Source organism: Pieris brassicae, chromosome 9 (assembly GCF_905147105.1).
Source record: "Pieris brassicae chromosome 9, ilPieBrab1.1, whole genome shotgun sequence".
Lineage (NCBI taxonomy): Eukaryota > Metazoa > Arthropoda > Insecta > Lepidoptera > Pieridae > Pieris > Pieris brassicae.
Genome location: NC_059673.1, coordinates 3,379,794 through 3,399,566, shown reverse-complemented (window position 1 = coordinate 3,399,566; position 19,773 = coordinate 3,379,794).

Genomic DNA, 19,773 nt, shown 5'->3' with positions numbered 1-19,773 from the left:
TGATGGAGGAGTATGCTCGGTTTTTAAACAATTATTATCTTATTTCATTTCCGCATAATTCGTGTAAATAACTTTCAAATAAATATTATCCGTTGGCTTTCGGCTATTTTATTTTGACCAAAAAATTAACTTATGTACGTCTTATAACTGGTTGATTGGAGATGTCAAGGTGTTTTTTGAGACACAGCTTGAAAACCATGCATTAGGCATCTTATAACCTGTTTCGTAATGTTTGTATAGGACACAGAAATGTAATTCACGTTCGTTAGTTTAAAATAGTTTTATTTAATACTAGTAGACCCGGTAAACGTTTATTTCATATATAAATTATAAAGTCATGATGTCACTGACTTTAAAGACAGTTCTACTTATATAACTCAATCATATATCTCTCATCGATAAATAATTAAAATCATAAATAAATTGTTTATTTGCAAAGAAAGTGATACATTCAGATTGATCAATTATAAAGACCGCTCAATCAGCCATATAAAAATATTATATTATTATGAGGAATGGATTTTTTTATGGAATAGGAGACACATTTGATGTTAAGTGATAGATACCGCCGCCTATGTACACTCACATTGCCAGACGGCTCCTGAGTGCGTTGCCGGCCTCTCAATAATTGGTACGCTCTTTACTTGAAGTCGAATTGGTTCGGAAATAATTTAGTGGTACCACATAGAAGTGGTGCGCGGCAAAAACTGCCTTAACTAACGCTCAGTTGTGGTGTTGAACGAGGTGATACGGATAGAAAAATGACATTCATCATCATCATTCATTTTTAATCATAATGTCATTATAATAAAAACGGTTCAGTTATTTTTATTTTTTGTCAAAACTTATGGTTTACTCACACTATAAACGCACAAGGTAGCATTATTGCGACCATTACATCATCGACTTTGCAAATCCTACCATAAAAAGGAGTTTTAATTTATCCGCTTAATAAAGAGCATACAACTTTCAAATAACGTGTTTTTCTATTGGTAAAAGAATTTTTTAAATCAGTCCTGTAGATCCAGAGATTATCCTATCAAACTTTACCTCTTTATAATATTAGTATGTATAAATGAGTCATGCTTAGTTGACAACTTAATGTGTTTTGCGGCATAATATCAGTTTACTATAACAGATCGAATGCATGAGATATGTTTGTGCATGGAAACATGAGAGATATGCTTGGGCGACGGTAACAATGAGCAGTGCACTGTGCTGGATACTTGTTTAAATGCTTGGTCTAATGTATAAGCGAAAAGGTGATACATATTAGGCTTAACTAAAATACAATTATTTTAAATTCATTGAAAATTTCGTTGTATTGTCTTTTGTTAAAATAGCTTTTACACATTGAGAAAAACACTTTTTGAACGGATTAAAGCTATGTATTATTATTAAAACTTAATTAAACTTAACTTTACTAAACTTGCCAACTTCGGGGCAATAACTTTCTCTGTAGCTGTGATACTTTTGACATTTAACACCTTTCGTCTTCAGTCACCGTGACCACGCTCACTGAAAAGAACGCGACTCGTCGGGAAAAAAATTAAAATTTAGAATTATGTATAATTAATTAATAATAATATTAATATTAATAATAATACATAGCTTTAATCCGTTCAAAAAGTGTTTTTCTTCTTGAAAATTTCGTTACCATATACTTTTCGTGTATTTGGTAATCGGCGTTTGTACAAATTTACTTAATTTAGTCTTATGATACGTACATACACTAAAAACAAAATAAAAAAGTCGAGTACAAATAATTGTTTATGTATAATATTCAGAATACTATCTTTTTCAATGTATTATCTGTTATCACAACAACAACGAAACAAACACTGTTTCTGTGTCATGATCATCATTTGTCAATCAAATAGGCAAGCCGGTTTCCTCACTATGTTTTCCTTCACCGTTCAAACGCATATTAAATGCGCACAACGGGATCGAAACTACGTTTTAGGGATGAGAGTCGTACTTCGAAACTACTAGGTCCTAGTAGGTTCAGAGTGCTTACGAATACGGCCTTTTATTTAAAAGCATATTGTTTAAAACACGTGATAATCGTTGATATTGGTAATGTATTTGAAATCCAAAGAGTAGCACAGATACTATATACGTATAATTTGTACTAACAATTTCCTTAACAAGGCAATCATAAAAATTATTAAAAAGAAAATTAAAACAAAGACAAATACACAAATACTAATTCTAATTCAGGTCAGACAAAAACGCTCAAAATGCATTTGCTTATTTCTTGCCCCAAGCCTCAACATCCATTATGCTGCCTCTTTATACAGAGTGTTGGAAAAATTGAATATTCCGTGTGATAATATTGTAACAAGTGTAAGTTGTCAGTCTGTCGGGAGCTCGACAAACTAATGGCGTATTTGTGCCATGCAATAATGTACTTAGCAAATCTTAGTTTCAAAAATAACGTGTCGTAGTTTTTTCAAACAATTACTATGACTTAAATGGCTAATATATAAGTTAATAGTTACTAATGATAGTAGTTTAAGTTATGCTGTGAAATTAATAGATTTTACACAGACACGTACACATTCAAAAACTTGGTGGTTAATGCTAATGGCGTGCTGCCTTCCCCGATTTCCGGTGGACCAACCACTTTTCAAGTTGTGTAGACACAGAAGGCGATGTCTTTTAAATACATCACGTAATAAATTACCGATAAACTTCTTTTCATAATAGATTTAGCTTTAGTAAAAGTAACGAAAAATCACGATTGTTACGAAATTAATCTGCATTAAGAGACACTGTTTTTAAATGAGTATACGTTACGTTACGTTTACGTCTTTATAATAACTTGATCCTATTAAAGGACAAGTTAATTATTTCTAAGTGGAAAACATTAATATTCTGTCTAAACAGTGAAAGACGAAAGCCTGTAATGACATAAAAATTCCAAGAAAGGTAATTGAATTTAAAACCGCTATCAGGAAATTGGTCCCTGAAATTGTGTCATACTTTGCTGGAATTATTATTTTGTGCTGTTGGCGCAAAATATTGTATTTGATAAAGTGTTCTTTTATCGCTTTTTTGCGATTAACCTTAGTAATTTCTACTCATAGTAATTACATTTAAGTATAAGGAAGAGATATAAACGTATAATGAGCTTAATAAATTTTAAGTAAGTTAATTTATGCACTTATTTGTACATTTTTATTTAGTTATATATAAATAAAATGACACTACAGACCTATAAAATCCTTAAATTCGACTTGGGTTCTTAAAAGAGCGTACCAATTCTTAAAAGGTCGGCAACATACTCGCATGCCCTCATTGGCATATTGTCCATGGGCATGTTCCATACATAAATCTGAACACCAAACTATTAAAGTATACAGTAATTGCTATTTTAGTTTTATACTGGCTGACCCGAATTTCGTAACGCAGTTAATGAATATTATGTTACAGAGTAACTGAACTAAATTTATGATTTTATGAAGGTAATATAATACAAAATAAATATTAAGTTCACAACTTTATTAAGAAACTAACACAACAAAATAAGCGTCTTAATGTACGCCTAAATACTTGACACCTCTCTTTCATTACTGCTATTATCTTTTCGATTACGAAACTTTTATTAAAATACGTATTTTTAATTTATGGGCAAAGTTTACCGTATCGACGGAATAGACATTTTATGTTGGACAGTTACGAACCCTATGAACAACAAACAAATTTTTCGTAAATTTTCTAATGTTATCAAGTGTATAAAAATCAGTCAGTATAAGTAACTCTTTTAGAGTAAGATAGTACATTGTTTCTCGTCAATATTGTTACGTTTATCAGCACTTCTAAATGATTTGTTGGATAATCTTTAATTTTATTTAGATACTACGTCTATCTTGCTAATTAAGTTGTTAACTAATTAATAAAAAAACAAAGGATTCGTTTCTAATTAAATATCGCCTTCCCTGGCTCTCTGTAGCACAATTTTAAAACCTAAGCTAGTTTTAAAGTAAATTTTAAATGTCCTCGTGCTCATCAAAGAGACTCGGATTCCCTGAGGGAATTTGCTAAAACATTCAAGATCTTTTCGGTATTTTTATGTTTAATGTTTTTGATGACAAGGCATCTTTTATCGTTTTAGGAAGGAAATGTTCCGAAATGGAAATATTTATATTAGAACGTTTTTTTTACGTATCATCCGTATATACGTCTATATGCATGCTGAGAATATTTAATATTATAATTAGAGTGTAAATTTTTGTTTTGACTTCAAGCTTAAGGTTCTTTGCAATAGTTATGCTAAACATTCCAACGATAAAGAATAAAAACCATTAAGATGGATGGTTATATAAAAAGCAATATATTGTTAAAATACCATTTATAAAATAATTACAACAATTCAAATACATCCATTAAATATTAAAAATAATAAACCTATAAAATCTTGCTTATTTGCTTTAATCATAATTCAACACAGTAATAAATTAGAAAGCAATTGGATTCTTTGCAAGTCTTGAGCAGACTGCTTTAGAAGTCCATTTAAATTATGTGTATAAGGTAAATGATAAATCAATAAAAGTTTGTTAGTTTTTCATTAACCCGGGAACTTTCAAGGATAAGCACTGGATATCCGAGTAATTATAAATGTTTAAAGTTATTTTATTAGAAATTAAAAATAAATCAATTAGATTTCCCACCTCTATGTGGTGGTTCCACTTATTTATTTCCCAACCAATTAGACTTCGGGTCCTTTAAGAAAATAGTATACCAATCTTATTTAATTCTTCAAAACGTTAACTGTGAGCCTTCTACAAAAGTGTCCATGGGCGGCGATATAACTAACATATATATAACATCAAGTAAGCCTCCTGTCGTGCGTTGTATTATAAATAAAAATAAAATAATTCAGTGGCGCTACAACCTCCTTAGGTTCTAGGCCAAAATAGTATTTAATATTATACTAACAAACAACTAGTTAAACAACAAAATTAAAGAGAAAGTATTTCTAATTTGACGCTGGAGGCATTGGGTATGTACAAACGAAATCTCGTTTCAGAAGTTGACATCTGGCATCTATCCAGCTCTAAAATAATGTAATTACATTCTAAATGAACAGCTTTAGCGCGAAACTGGAAACATTTTATACAGTTTTTTTACTGAAATAACTTGATATTTAGATAAAACTTTAGTTCCTCAACATACCTCTATTTTCAAAGCAAAGTAATAAGGAACTAAATGAACAAAGATACTACTGAATTATCTTGATTCTCTATCTTCTGGGAAATTTATACTCTCTGTGTTCAGAGTTGTTGAAATTGCTGTTGTTTCTCAGTTTCATCAACCACAACTGAGCGTTAGTTAAGGCAGATTTTACCATGCACTACCACTATGTGGAACCAATTACACTGTTGTATTTCCGAATAAATTCGAGTAAGGGGCCTTCAAGAAAATATTATTAAAAGGCCGGCAACGCACTCGAGAGCCCTCAGTTGTCCATGGGCGGTATCACTAAACATTAGATGCCTCCTGTCCGTTTGCCCCCTATTCTATAAAAGAAACAATATATCCAATTATGCAAATTGAAAGCATTTTAAATTTATTAATATTATTGAAATTGAAACAAAAAATGTGAACACGTTGACATGTATAAACAATTACTTTAAAATAAGCCTATGCTTTAAAATTGAGTCAAATGTAATTAGTTAACACACAACTTAATTAGCAATTTACCTATTTAAAATTCAAAGATTATCTTACAAATCATTCAAAACATCAGTTAAGAAACGTACCAATGTCAAAGAGGGCTTAGTATTTAATGCCGAAAGCTATACATTAATTATAAAATAAAGTATATATAACAAGAAAGGATTCTTGGTTCCTAATTAGAGCAGCTTTCATTCGAAAGTATGCATTTAATGAACTTAACGTTTAAGTTACCCTAGAAATTAAACAAAAATAATTATCCCATAAAGTATAAAACAGTAATTAGAACTTTACAAAAAGAATTATTGTCTACAAAAAGTTAAACAATTAAATATAATGACGTAGCGTAGGCCTCAACATCACAACATTAATTAAAACACATGAAAATTTTCTTAATTAAAAAGTTTTCTGAATTTATTTTGCTTATATTGGCATTCGTTTATTTCTGTTCTATTGACACAAGATATATTATTTTTTAATTAGGCTATAACCACTTTCTTTCATAACTTAATTGGTTGACGTATTATCTTGAGTTGACTCGTAATATAGTTGGTGAAGAAGACATATGAGTACTAACCTTAAATGATATCAATACGACTTTAAAAAATATATATAATTTACTTTCTTTGAGTACAAGGCGTAATTTGATAGGTTGCGTCAATATAAGAAAAATAAGCGTACATGAACTAACTTGTTCAGATCTGGAACTCATAACATTCAATGTAGAAAGAAAACAATTTTTAACCGGATTAAAGCTATTTATATTATTATAAAATTAAAATATAAAAATATAATATAATAATACAAATAGCTTTAATCCGGTAAAAAAAATTGATTTCTTTCAATGTGTAAAAGCTATGTTAACCAAAGACAATACTACATTCAATGTTTCTGCCAGATCTCTACGCTCGCACAGAACCTTTAACCTTCCGACTCCCAGAACCAACATTGGGTTCCGCGAGCCTCTTCACAGGATCTGTTCTACTTTGGATTCTTCTACTAATATCTATCTTTTTTCGCACTCCTCTACTGCTTCATTTAAGAATAGGTTAAAACAACTGTTAAAGTCGTACGATTTATAAATTTCGTATTGTATTGTCTACTTAAATAATATTCTGCTGTCATGTTTTGTTTTGTTTTGCTTTATATCTTATTTTTTATCAGTGAAACCTTTTGTAGATGTATGTGTTAATTATATGTTATATGTTTTGTTTTGTAAGTGAAGAAATAAAATAAATAAGACTTAAAGATGTATGTAGATACTTGGTAACCGTCTAATGGGGTCTATGCCCAAGGACATTAAACATGTTGTTATATGAAAGGCTTCTAGGACACAAAGCGATAAATATCCTATATTGCTGTTAGTAATTATATTGTGAGTGTATTGGATGACAATTTACTTTGCCTCTCTATCTATTTGCATAATGTTTTATGTGGTATATAAAACCGTTTATACGCTTTCTATCTGTACACCACCATAGACTGCAAGATCTGTTAGATCCTATCATTGCACAGTCAACATGTGCATTATAAACCCACTTTTTCTTCCATATTACCTTATTCCTTTCTAAGGGGTGAAAATCTAAAACAAAATGGCTTCGTTTAATTCGATTCGATTGGTCAACAGCATAGTTGCCAAGAAGCGTTGGGCGACATGATGCGTCACGGCATTGCGTCCGTTTGACCAATCATAAATTAACGTTTTGTCTTGCGTCTTTCGGTTCACATTTTTACCCTCTTGTCACTTAATTTTATACTCCATAATATATAAGAGTGTACTGACATATGGATCTTAGACTTGGGCAACTGCTAAAGCGATACGATGTATGATAGGGAAAGGAATAGATAAAACAAAAGAATGCAGCATTAAGAAGAAGTAATTTAGCACATATTACTTTAGTGGATATGGGCTCACGTAATAGGAATGATCATAACAGAAAATTGGAGCAAAAAGTACTTACTACGTACTATAAATGCAAAAGTTGAAGACAATTTGGAAGGATAGAACAAATTAAGAAAACAGCTGGTGGTAGGTACATGGCAGGCGGAGGGATTTGAAGGAGTCCTCTGCCAAAAGGGGCGCTCAGATATCTTAAAGAATGAGATGGCGGAAATATAAATGTGTTTAGGTGTAATAATATCTTAAATAAACACATAATTATTATATTTGAATTATTAAATGAGGCAGACGATTATTATTATTATATGAGCCAACTAATGGATAACTTACCTTACCTTACCTTCACTAAGATTATTTTTTATTATAATATTTTTGACTCGCCTGTTCGTTTGTGGCAAAAAAGTGTATGCATTACTTAATTAATGAAACAAAGAGCAGGCGTCCAGTTCCTACTTAAATAATTTTATCCAATTAGATATATAATAAATAATATTAGGATAAGATACTACTGAATTATCTTGATTCTCTATTTTCTGGGAAATTTACAATAGAGAGTTAAAATTTAATTTAAAATAAAAATTACTTTATTTGACTCAAAAAATATTACATTTTGTACTTACTTTCTAAAGATTGTAAACATACAATAGACAACGAAACGTTGAGATACAATATTCATTTTGGTTAACCTTATACATAATATACAGCACTAGCGTTAAAACTAGGCCTAGCCTGTATATTAAACGCTAGTTCCTTCCAGTGTTAATAAGAAATTGGTTAAGTTGTTTGTCATTAGATGTTTATTAATTTTATTATTTATTAAACTAAATGAGGGTAGAATCTATTTAAGTTGTTGCAATGGTAAGTGTTTGAATACGAGATATGAATTTAGTGTTTATTTAGGTAAGTATGGAAACTAATATTTATTGTAATTTTTTTTTATTAAAATTATATTTTAAACAATATAATAGACTGAAGTTAGAAATTTTAAATAGCCAAATTTGATTATTTAATATTACCAAAAAAGTTTTCAATTTCATTATATTTTTGAATTTTTAGCCATTTTGTTTTTACATTCATAGATAGTAAGAGGAAAAATATTAGAATTTTATTCAGCTTATTGTACAAAATGGGACCTGTGTAACATTGAATATAACTTGTTTTAGTTTGTATAATGGGACAGACTCTATGGGTTTGTCTACTTGCAATGCCTTCATCTCATCTTGATTTTTGTTGTTTCTTTTATCATCCACAACTGAGCGTTAGTTAAGGTAGTTTTTACTACGTACCACCACCACTATGTGGAACCAGTTACACTAATGTATTTCCGAACCAATACATCAGTGTAACTGGTCGATTAAGGGTCCTTCAAGAAAAGAGCCGACCAAAAGGCCGGTAACGCACTGTAGACCCCTTTGGCATTGATTCCAAGGGCGGTATCACTAACATTAGATGCATCCTGCCCGTATGTTCTATAAAATTCTACTTAAATAATTTTTATCCAATATTTTTATGGTAAGCACATTATTACTATACTATATATAAATGCAAACACTGATTATGAATGCCTTGATGACGTTCCAAGCTTAATATCAGCTAAGATACATGATGGTGGCACTCTGCCAGGACATTACACTGTTAAACCTATCTATAACAAAGGCATATAATATTAATTTGTATTTTAGAAAACTACGCTTTACGCTGACATTGATTTAAAGAAAATCAATAGCGCCACCCTTTTTAGGTCTGGACCTCACATTTCTGTATCTGTTTCAGGATCATTTGCTACTAGGCCAGCCGGTTTTCTCGCAATGTTTTCATTCACGATTCGAGAGCATGTTAAATGCGCACATAGAAAGATAGTCCATTGGTGCACAGCCGGGGATCGAACCTTCAACCTTAGGGACGAGCAAAAGCAACTGGCAATAAGTATGTTAACTCTCGAATGTCAAAATTTTATGCTGATATACGAAAGACACACTTAGCTTACTTATCTTGTAAGTTGTTATCGAAACGCTGCCGAATATATCTAAAAAAATTGTAAGAATCCGTATAGTCATTTGTTTCATTAAAAGTGACAAAACTCATGTACTGTATCGCTTAAATGTACAATAGTCTTATTAATATGTGATTTTAATGACAAATATAACAATGTAAAAGTTTATAAAAATTGACAAATGTAGCCGGTGACAATAAATCCGCTTTTGATATTATACGGTTCATGTTTCAAGGCATATTGAATTTGGTACATAAAACGTCTTACAACCGAAATGAACATGTTGTCCTATAATTAGATCAATTACGTATTGGATATACGCTTAAATAAATTTAAGACCATAGGTCGTGTTCACACAGTTTTTTTATACATTATGTATATTAAATACTAGTGTTAGACTAATGGCTACTTTTGTGATTATCAATCTTGAGGTCATGGGTTTAACCCCGGTTGAACAACAATGGATTATTGTGTAGTCAATTAACATTTGCCTGTATTTAAGGAAATCTTGCGAAAACCGGTGAAACTATTTAAAGAATGAAACTAAAATGTTAAATGTAACTGATATCTGGATAATGCCGTTGTTAATAATGTCATTATCTTCGTTATAATTAACAATAAGTAATGCTTGTATGAATTAATTATATAAAACTACATTACATATGTATAATTACTGTCCATGATATATAAAATTCCGACTAATATTAGGACACCTCATAAATGTGCCTGATTAGGGTTGATACTTGGCTCAAACTAATTCAAAATATTTAAAATGATACTGAGATTGGAAGGTAACAAAAATAGTAATGATTGTGTATCATCATATCATCACAAACCTTGAAATTTTGATGTACACTATATAAGGATGAAGGATTCTATACAATAATCGTATTAGTTTAGGGGGTCTGAAGTACGGACTGCGAATAGATATTTCGGGTAAAATTAAAAACGATACGTTCCTCTGATTTCCGTATTTCAAAAGGCCTAAAAGGTATAAAAAATGTTATTATTCTAAAAAATTACCAACGATTGAAAACGTCTTAATTCAATTAAATACGTGTCAATGAAATCTTTATAAGAAGATAGAGATTACGTATGGGACGCGGATATAAGATTTAACGATTGAACGAATACTATTCAGTCTGTAGTAAAGGTACATGCGGAATTTAAGTGATAATTTCGAAGGTTTCGTTATGTAGTAATTAAAAAGTTTATTAAAAACTTTATATCGATACGACTACGATAACGGCGTATAACAAAAAAAAATATTTATCTCAACAGTTAAACACTAATACGGTATAATGTCATATAATATATAAAGTATAAACTCTGATTCCGTCTTGCCTATTAATCGTTTAAAAGATCGTTGAACTTAAATAAAACGTTGTAACCCTAATGATTAAAACCTATAATAAACACTCAATGTGAACTCGTCCTCACATGCTACCTGCCGGCGGACGCGGCACTTGCAAAAAGTCTGCGCCCGCGTCGCTCCCACGCCGAACGCGGTCACCGACCCCGCTGCATTAATGTTCAATTGACGAATATTGAAGACGTGATAACGTCTACCGAACAAATCGCTAACAAGTTTTTTACGAGCTTATCTTCGCGATCTATTTGGCTTCTATTGACTTTTGACCGTGAATTTTAGTACAACACTTGTTCACTGATAGTGAATCACTGTAGACAAATATGTATCTATGTGTGTGGACTCAGTTTCCGCACTTACGTTGCTCCGTGGGTCCGTTGTGTGTACAGTCATGACTAATTAAGTCAGCCTTGTTCTTTTTAGAAGCTCAGAGGTCTACAGGGCACCCCGACCCTCAGAAACAACCCCACTCCTCCAAGGATTTCTGTTCGTTCGTTCGTTCTGTTCGTCGAAGCCAGTCACGTATTCCAGGACTGCATGAGTGGCTGATTCTTGAAACATCCTCTGTACAAGGGATTGCCCTTCGCGCCTAGGCCAAAGATACTATTAAGGAACAATTGTGCACATAATTAGTAAAAGACTGGCTTGGAGACACACCTTTTTTATTAGAATGTAAAGATTCTTTAACTTATTATAATCTGAATGGCTTAAGTACTCTCGTAACTCTTGATATACGTCATGTACATGTTTCATAAGAAAACAGATGACAATCGACAACATTACTATCTAATGCAAAGGTTTAATAACCCGAAGGTCCTGGATTAAACAATAATTCCGTCGGGTTGGAAAGCCCCAAAGGCTTACCTAAAAGATTAATAAAGACACGAATATGACCACACTATATAAATCGTTTATAAAGTATTAACATGTTAGAATTTGTTTCTATAAAAATATTACTTAAACCAAATTGAAGGCAAATTTATGTGCATAAAATATTTTGAATAAAGTCAGTTTATGTTAACGTTTGATTGACAAATACAATTTATGAGTCGCGCCCCGCAATTGCGAAATTTTAACCTGTTCGTTGGGTGACTTTTATTTTACGAAAATAAGGATTATATGTATGATAATCCTTACGTTCGGATGGACACTTCAAACTATTTAATTATAAAGTATAAGTCTAATTTTTTTGAGGCTTTTGTTTTTGTTTTTTAATGTTTTTAATGTACAGTTAAGTGTTTGATCTGTGGGTCCATTTCTACAATTTGATTCCCTTAGTCGTCAACTATGTAATGTATCACCCATACTTAGCCTTTATCAGCTTACTTCAAAACTTGTTAACGTGATAAGATATTTAACTAGTATTGGGATTTTTATCTTGATACACTTGCCGATATTTTTAAACCTTCATAGCTAATACCCCACCAAACCATCACTGAAGTCGGATAGTGCCCACGTTGCACTCTGTAGACTAATAGGAAAGCTTCCCTAGAGCATAAATACGGTCAGATATTTTGTTTAATTGTTGCTCGATAGCAAAAATTTCTCATCCGTAAACAAAAAAATTCTGTGACACTTTGCGTACAGCTTCTTGCTTTTTCGGTTTTACCACCCTATTTTTTTTAAATATCAGTTAAGCAATGACCAGTAGTATCTAATAGGCTACAAGTCCAAAGTCATCTTCATCTCCCGAGATAAAATCTTTTGCTTTCGGACGGATTTCTTCAAATTCTTTCCCTTACTGCTTTGAAAACATTTTTAGAAAATACACCTATTAATAGTCCAGTACATAAATATTTTACTAATACCAAGCGTATGGAGAGTTTAAAATTTTTTATTTGGCTCCATACCTACTATCTGTAATGCAATCACAGCGATTAGTTTATCTTTATCACTGCATTTTAATATCGCAAAATATTATACAGTGTATTATATATGGCCGCCAAAATGAAAAAACCCAATAGAACAATGATATAAAAAAGAAAGATTCTAAATTCAAATGTAATATTTTGTTAATTTTCAATTGTAACAGTATTTATGGCCAGACTAAGTGTATATGTTTATATAGGTGTCTATTTCTGTGGCTGTGTTAGAAAAATATTATTTATGCATTATATTTTAAAAACGAACATAAATCAGAATCCATTATAAAAGAATTTTAAGAGCCAGATCAAAATCACGCTTCGCAAAGACCTTTGAATAATTACCTCAGTAAATATGCAAATGGCTGCTGTTATGGACCAAAATGGACTTTTTAAATAAAGCCTTCTATATTCAGTTAAATTCATTTAAATAATACTTACAACGTAAGCTATTGAAGCGTATTCAGTACTACAATATCATATTAATGTTTATTAGTAATCATAACAATCATAACAGTATTTACATTTTCTTAACTTACATAATTATAATAAAAAAATTGCGTGTACTAGTGTACACACGTAAGAAACTTCTTGATGACCTTATTTTTCGTTCTACGTAAATTTTTAATTGTATTAAAACTGCCCCGTCTAAATCTCATACTGCACAGCCTTTTGCCGTGTCCTCCTAGAACATAGACAAGAAATATCGTGTTGACAAGTTTTCATACTTATCGTTATGGGACTGTGTCTAGCTAACCACTATAAAGAATTCCAAACATTGAATTATATTAACAATAAATTCGCGACAGAAAATAAGTTTTATTTTAATGTACTTGAATCAAAGACAAGTTTACTCTCTCAATTCTCGCTCGCGTATTCATGAGCCCAATTATGGCGACATCACGGCCCGGTCACTCCTTACATGACGCAAAAAACTGCATCAACCAGACGACCAAAATTGCATCTCCAAATTGTTTTTCAAATGCAATTTTGCCGTGTGGTGAGTTATAAATGATTAGCTTTATTTTATTATAATAGATATGAAAATATAAATGAATTTATTACGCGTCTATCAATCAATAGTTGTTAGACACACAATATATCCGGACCCAACTCCTCATACTTGTCTGCCTACCATATGCCGACAATTATATCATATTGCGCAGAGGCTAAGAGGCTAAGAGATAATAAGTTGGAGAAACTGATAGTTGTTGGTAACACAAAATGTAAAATATCACGGTCCATCCCCGACCAGATCGTCCTCAAAACTATATATACACTGTTATAAGAAAGGCGCGGGGTAGAAACAAATATTGTCCACTCCAGGTGTTTCCGTTCTGACCACGATGCTGAGACAAGAGCCTACCGACAGAGAGAGACTCTGCCATCAGAGGATGAAGTGGTAAAGGACAATTTAATTGTAATATAAATTCGTTTATTTTTATTTAAATACTAAATTAAAGCTTTTTATCAACCGTAAAAACAAAAAACTGTGGCAAAGATGTTGTGAATAAAGATAAACTAAAACGATACAGGTTTTATTTCCACCCATGTCATACGAAACTGTCAGTGCGATTGCGTAATTTCCCCAAGGAGATACAATATTAAAATTTTCAGTTACTTGCGAAAACTATTTAAACACATTGTTAAAAAACTTTTCTTAGTAACTAAATACTCTAAAGTATTGTAATTCGAGGACGCTTTTGGGTATAATCTATGAGCTAGAATAATGGCATAAAATTAATATCGATTATATGTGAAACCCAAAAAGTGTTTTGGCATTCGAAATGAGAAACTTCCAGCGTTCCCTGTGTCGCTTTTTTAAGTATCACTTGATAAATGGAGATGATCCATCCAATCTTTATATCTGAAATTAATTGAAATTGTCACAGATTGTGAGGCGATTTTTTTTACTATAAATGATTTATTTGACAAGGGCGTGTCATGCATTTATTTAAAAAAAACTTAGGTCTGCGCCTCAGCTTTCTATACCCGCTTAGTGACCATTATTGTTAAATGCGCACATTGACAGAAAGTCCATTGGTGCACAGCCAGGATCGAACCTACGACCTCAGAGATGAGAGTCGCATGCTGAAGCCACTAGGTAGACACTGCTCTAACTTAGAACCATAATTAAACAAGGGCACAACTTGTTTGATTGTATGAACATGTTTTAAGAAATTACAGTAAATCATATTAGATGAACCACATTGCTTTTTCTGACTTTATATAACTCGGTTTCAAACACCAAAAATTACGTAAAACATGTTACTATTTTATATGTGATGTTTTTGCTAAATAATTAGCATCTCAATCAAACAATAATTATAATTTTGTAGCGAGACAATTTACGAACCAAGCCTTCATATTATTTATTTGGGAGAGAGTGAAATTAAGAAAATAAGAAGACAAGAAAGATCTATTCTACGTTGTGTTAAGTCGATAACAGATTGAATTGTTGGTTAGGTGTGTGATCAGGTGCTGTAAACATGTTAATATTGACACGAACCTAACCACATTACTTCCGGGCGGCGTTTTACTACGCACACCTTGGGGTTATGGAATACATAATGACTTCAACTAAACACCTTGTCCAGGCTCCCTGCATAAAGTATACATTTCGAAAATACAAACTTTGCGTCCCTACATTGCTATATATAAAAAAAGATTATCAATTAATATGACAGTCACACAATAACAGTGCGTATCGTGCCTGCACAAAGACAAAGAAAAGTCTTTGTTATCTTTTTCTCTTTCTCTAAATTAAAAGATCCTAATTTAGATCAACTATAATTAAGACATAAAAAAATATGATATACTCGTATTTGTGAATCAATTAATGACTTAACTTGATCTAATCACATTATTAGCATGATTTTTTCGTAGTGTATATAAAAGGGGTTTGTGTAACGTAAATAGTATTGTTGCTTCCTTCGAAGGTAAAGAAAAATGCCATTGACCAAGCTTAAATAAGCCTGTTACAGGGTATTTTATTATTAGAATAAATTTACCGTCAAATAAATGGAAAATTGCTTCGAATACGACGTTTACGTTCTTAGCTCAAGTACAGAAGTGAAGTAGAATTATGGTCAGGAGTGTAAGTGCTGGGTTCGTTCCACAATAGCCCTTATCGCCGTAGTTATCTACACTGAATTCAACCTCGTACAGTCGCGTCATTCAATTTTTGGCAGAATTTTATAGAAATTGAAATGGTGGAACTGAAAATCAATAAATCTACATCGGAGATTAATCAAATAATGTTTGTAAAAGAGCTTTTGTCCAACATTTAACGAAAACATGAATATTAATATGTTTGATTTGTTTATAGGTTTAACATGCCGTAATTCAACACTACAATGTTTTTATAAACCAAATATTCTTTAATATTTATCGCTACCAATATATTTGGTAAAATTCCTCAAATTTATTGGCAGCGCTGCCACACATACATTGGTATTGGAACTATTTGCCAATAGATATAATTAACTAGGTCTGTTGTGGTGGTCTTAAAAACCAAAAAAAAATGGCTATTCCACCTGGGTCCTTTCGTAACTCTGCCTATTTAATTACATTTCCTAACTATGTATTTAGGTTATGTATGAAACAATTTGTACAATTTGTAGATTGAAAAATGTTTTTCATAGAACAAGGGCAAACGGGCAGTAGGCCGTCGTCGCCCATGGACATGGGTTATTGACCGTTAAAGTATTGGTACGCTCTCTTCTTGAAGGTTCTTAGATCGAATTGGTTCAGTGATACTTCAATGGGCAGCTATATTAAGTGTTATTGGACACTTATATTAAGTATCTTAATGTAAATTAAGTTAGATTTAAATTACTTATAATTTGGGTTTATAAAAAAAACCTGAATAACCTAAATGAATGTGATATTAATGTGATGTAAAAAAGGATTAATATTCACATCTACAGTCTGAACTGTTGGTTTATTATATTATTAAAAAACAGTCCTACGCGATTGTACCAACTCCCGGCAACATTGTAAGGATGTGATGAACATTTTAATGTGCCTTAAAAGCTGTAAATCCCAACAACAGACATAATTAACACCCGGGTTTAATGCGGAGGACAAATTTTTAAATCACCTCAAGTTATCGTTCAATATAAGTTTTCCTTTATAATACGTACATCGTAAATATTACACCTTGGCAATTGATTGCGATACCTTTATGGCGATAAAAAGTTTTGCGGTACAAAGCTGAATTAATGCACAATAGTGAGACATTGAAAAATGGATGGATTAAATTGAAGTATTAGGTTGCTGTCACTACAAATATAGTATTATGCATACTACGAATACAATATCATATATAATGAATGCTTATTAGCAGCCTTTTAATTACTGTTCATTGATTTCTAAAAAAGCTCAAAAGAGTCTTTTCATAACAGTTCATGCGATATATCGATATTGTAAAAAATACAATTTGTATGCAAAGTAGTGAATTGACAGTGACAGCGGCTAAGTGTCAAGTGCTGAGATTGAGTAGTCTTTGAAGGTCTAATAGTTGGAGCTCCTTACCAACGTTATGTATAACATAAAGACTAAAAAGAGTGGCGAGAGAGTTTATTGCCAGTTCCTCTCTTCCGTTCTACGCCCTTGAGTTGAGAACTGGCAGAAAATGTAAAATTAGAAGCATTTAATGTATATTTCTTTTTTTTGACGTTAAGTGAACATTGTGTTACCTATATGAATAAATAATTTTTTACTTGACTTTTGAATAAGGAAATTAAATTAAAACAGTTTTACTTCCATTTAACATTATCACAAAAAATTTAATGTAAACGTTAATGCTATACGTTATAGTGCAGTGTTGGCCTAGTGGTTTCAGCGTGCGTCTCTCAGTCCTTAGGTCGTCGGTCGTCGGTTGAAACCCCGGCTAAGCAACAATAGACTTTCTGTCTATGTGCGCATTTAATATTCGCTCGAAGGAAACCGGCTTGACTTAGGCCCGAAAAGTCTACGGCACGTGTCAAACACAAGAGGCTGATCACCTATTTGTCTATTACATTGGAAAATGTTCACGAAACAGATATAGAAATCTGAGGCCCAGACTTAAAAAAGTTGTACCGCAACTGATTTTTTGATTATACGTTATAAATGTAAAAGAGCACCATATATTTTAAATGCTGTTGTATACTGGTTAAATTTAAATATAGTTTATAGTTAACCTTTGTTGAGACCTCATCCCAAGTTGTTTACAATAATGTTGGTAATTTATCATGATTAATCGATTAATTTCCATGTTCTATAACGAAGGAGATTACGTTAACATGACAGTTATGTCCAGAGTAGTTAGTCCTAATTGATTGCCAATCTTTGGAAGAAGTTCAAATTTTTTTCTTACAATAAACGTCACAAAAACGTCATTTGCATGAATTAAAATGAAACCTATACAATAATTATGGCTAATAACTAATATTATGTTTACCTAATTTTTGAAATAAAACTTATTTATCGGCGTTGAAAAAAAAATTACCGTCACGTTAACGATTACAATGATAGTAATAATTCTATTACAATTAATGAAATTCTGTAATATTCACAGTAGTAATATTAATGTAATTATCATATAGTAATTAAATAATTGTATTATTTGTATTCATGTCTATGATAATTAAAGACTTTTGTTAAACTTTATCTTATTTAACTTTATTCAACCAATATCTGTAAAGTTGCATATAATAGATAATTTTTTGAAAAATAAGGTCATAAAGAAGTTTTAATTCTTACGTGTGTACTTTAGTAGTCGCACACATTTTTCCAATACAAGTCCATAGCTTAATCTAAGGTAATTATGTTATTTTTAACTGAATTATAACTCTAAGACTCTAAGTAAGATTTTGTATAAAGTAACTACTTCCGTACGCATTGCGTTTCATTATGCGTGACACGGTCTTGATTTTTAGTTTCACAATATCCCTTTCGTACCATGCGTCCAAGTGTTGCATTGAAAATCCAATGATGCATAGGGTTTCGAATGCACAACGCCTGATCTCAACTTTCAGTTTCTATCGGTCGCCCGAGTATCGGATATTGAGGATAAGATTTAGAAACGAGAATTACTTAGCAGGAACAATTACTTACATATTTCCAAATGTACGTTTTTGCACTATTGCATACATAAAGATCTTGATCAGTGTCTTTAGTGTGCGACTCTCATGTGTGTGGTTGTGGGTTCGAGCCCCCTCTGTGCACAAATGGACTTTCTGTATATGTGGGCATTTAACACTCGCTCGTACGGAGAAGGAAACCCCACATTCCTTAGTCTCAGAAAGTCATCGGTTAGCACGAAACATACACAGAAATCTGAGGCCCAGACCGAAAAGGTTGTAATATATTGCACACATAGGTAGGGGAACCGCTATCGCTCATATTAATACTACTTACCAAGTTATAATCGCCTAGCGGTTGACGTATAATGATTAACAAAAATGTTAAAGCGGTGTTTTATATAAACTTAATTTTGTAGAGAAATTATGTTACGCTCGTAAAGAGGGATGTAGATTGCTTCTAGGTACTAAAGGAAAACTTTGAAATTTTGTTGAAGTGAACTTTAATCGTGCATAACTTGTTAGTACGGGATTTATTTTCAAAAATTTGTTGTAGAGAATATTTTAAAATGCCTTAAAAGACCATAGAGCAGATGTTAGCTTAGTGGATTTCGCGTACGACTCATCCCTGTCGTAGGTTCGATCCTCGGCTGTTTTCTAATGCGCTTTCTATGTCCGCAATTAACATTCGCTCGAACGGTGAAGGAAAACATCATAAGGAAACCGGCTTGCCTTTGATCCTAAAATTCGACGGCGTGCTTCACTCACATGAGGCTGATAACCTACTTGCCTTTTAGGTTAGCAAATCATCATAAAATACATTCAGAAATCTGAGGCCCAGACCTAGAAAGGTTTTTATTTATTTATTCCACATCATTATTCTACCTTAACAGTTACAACTA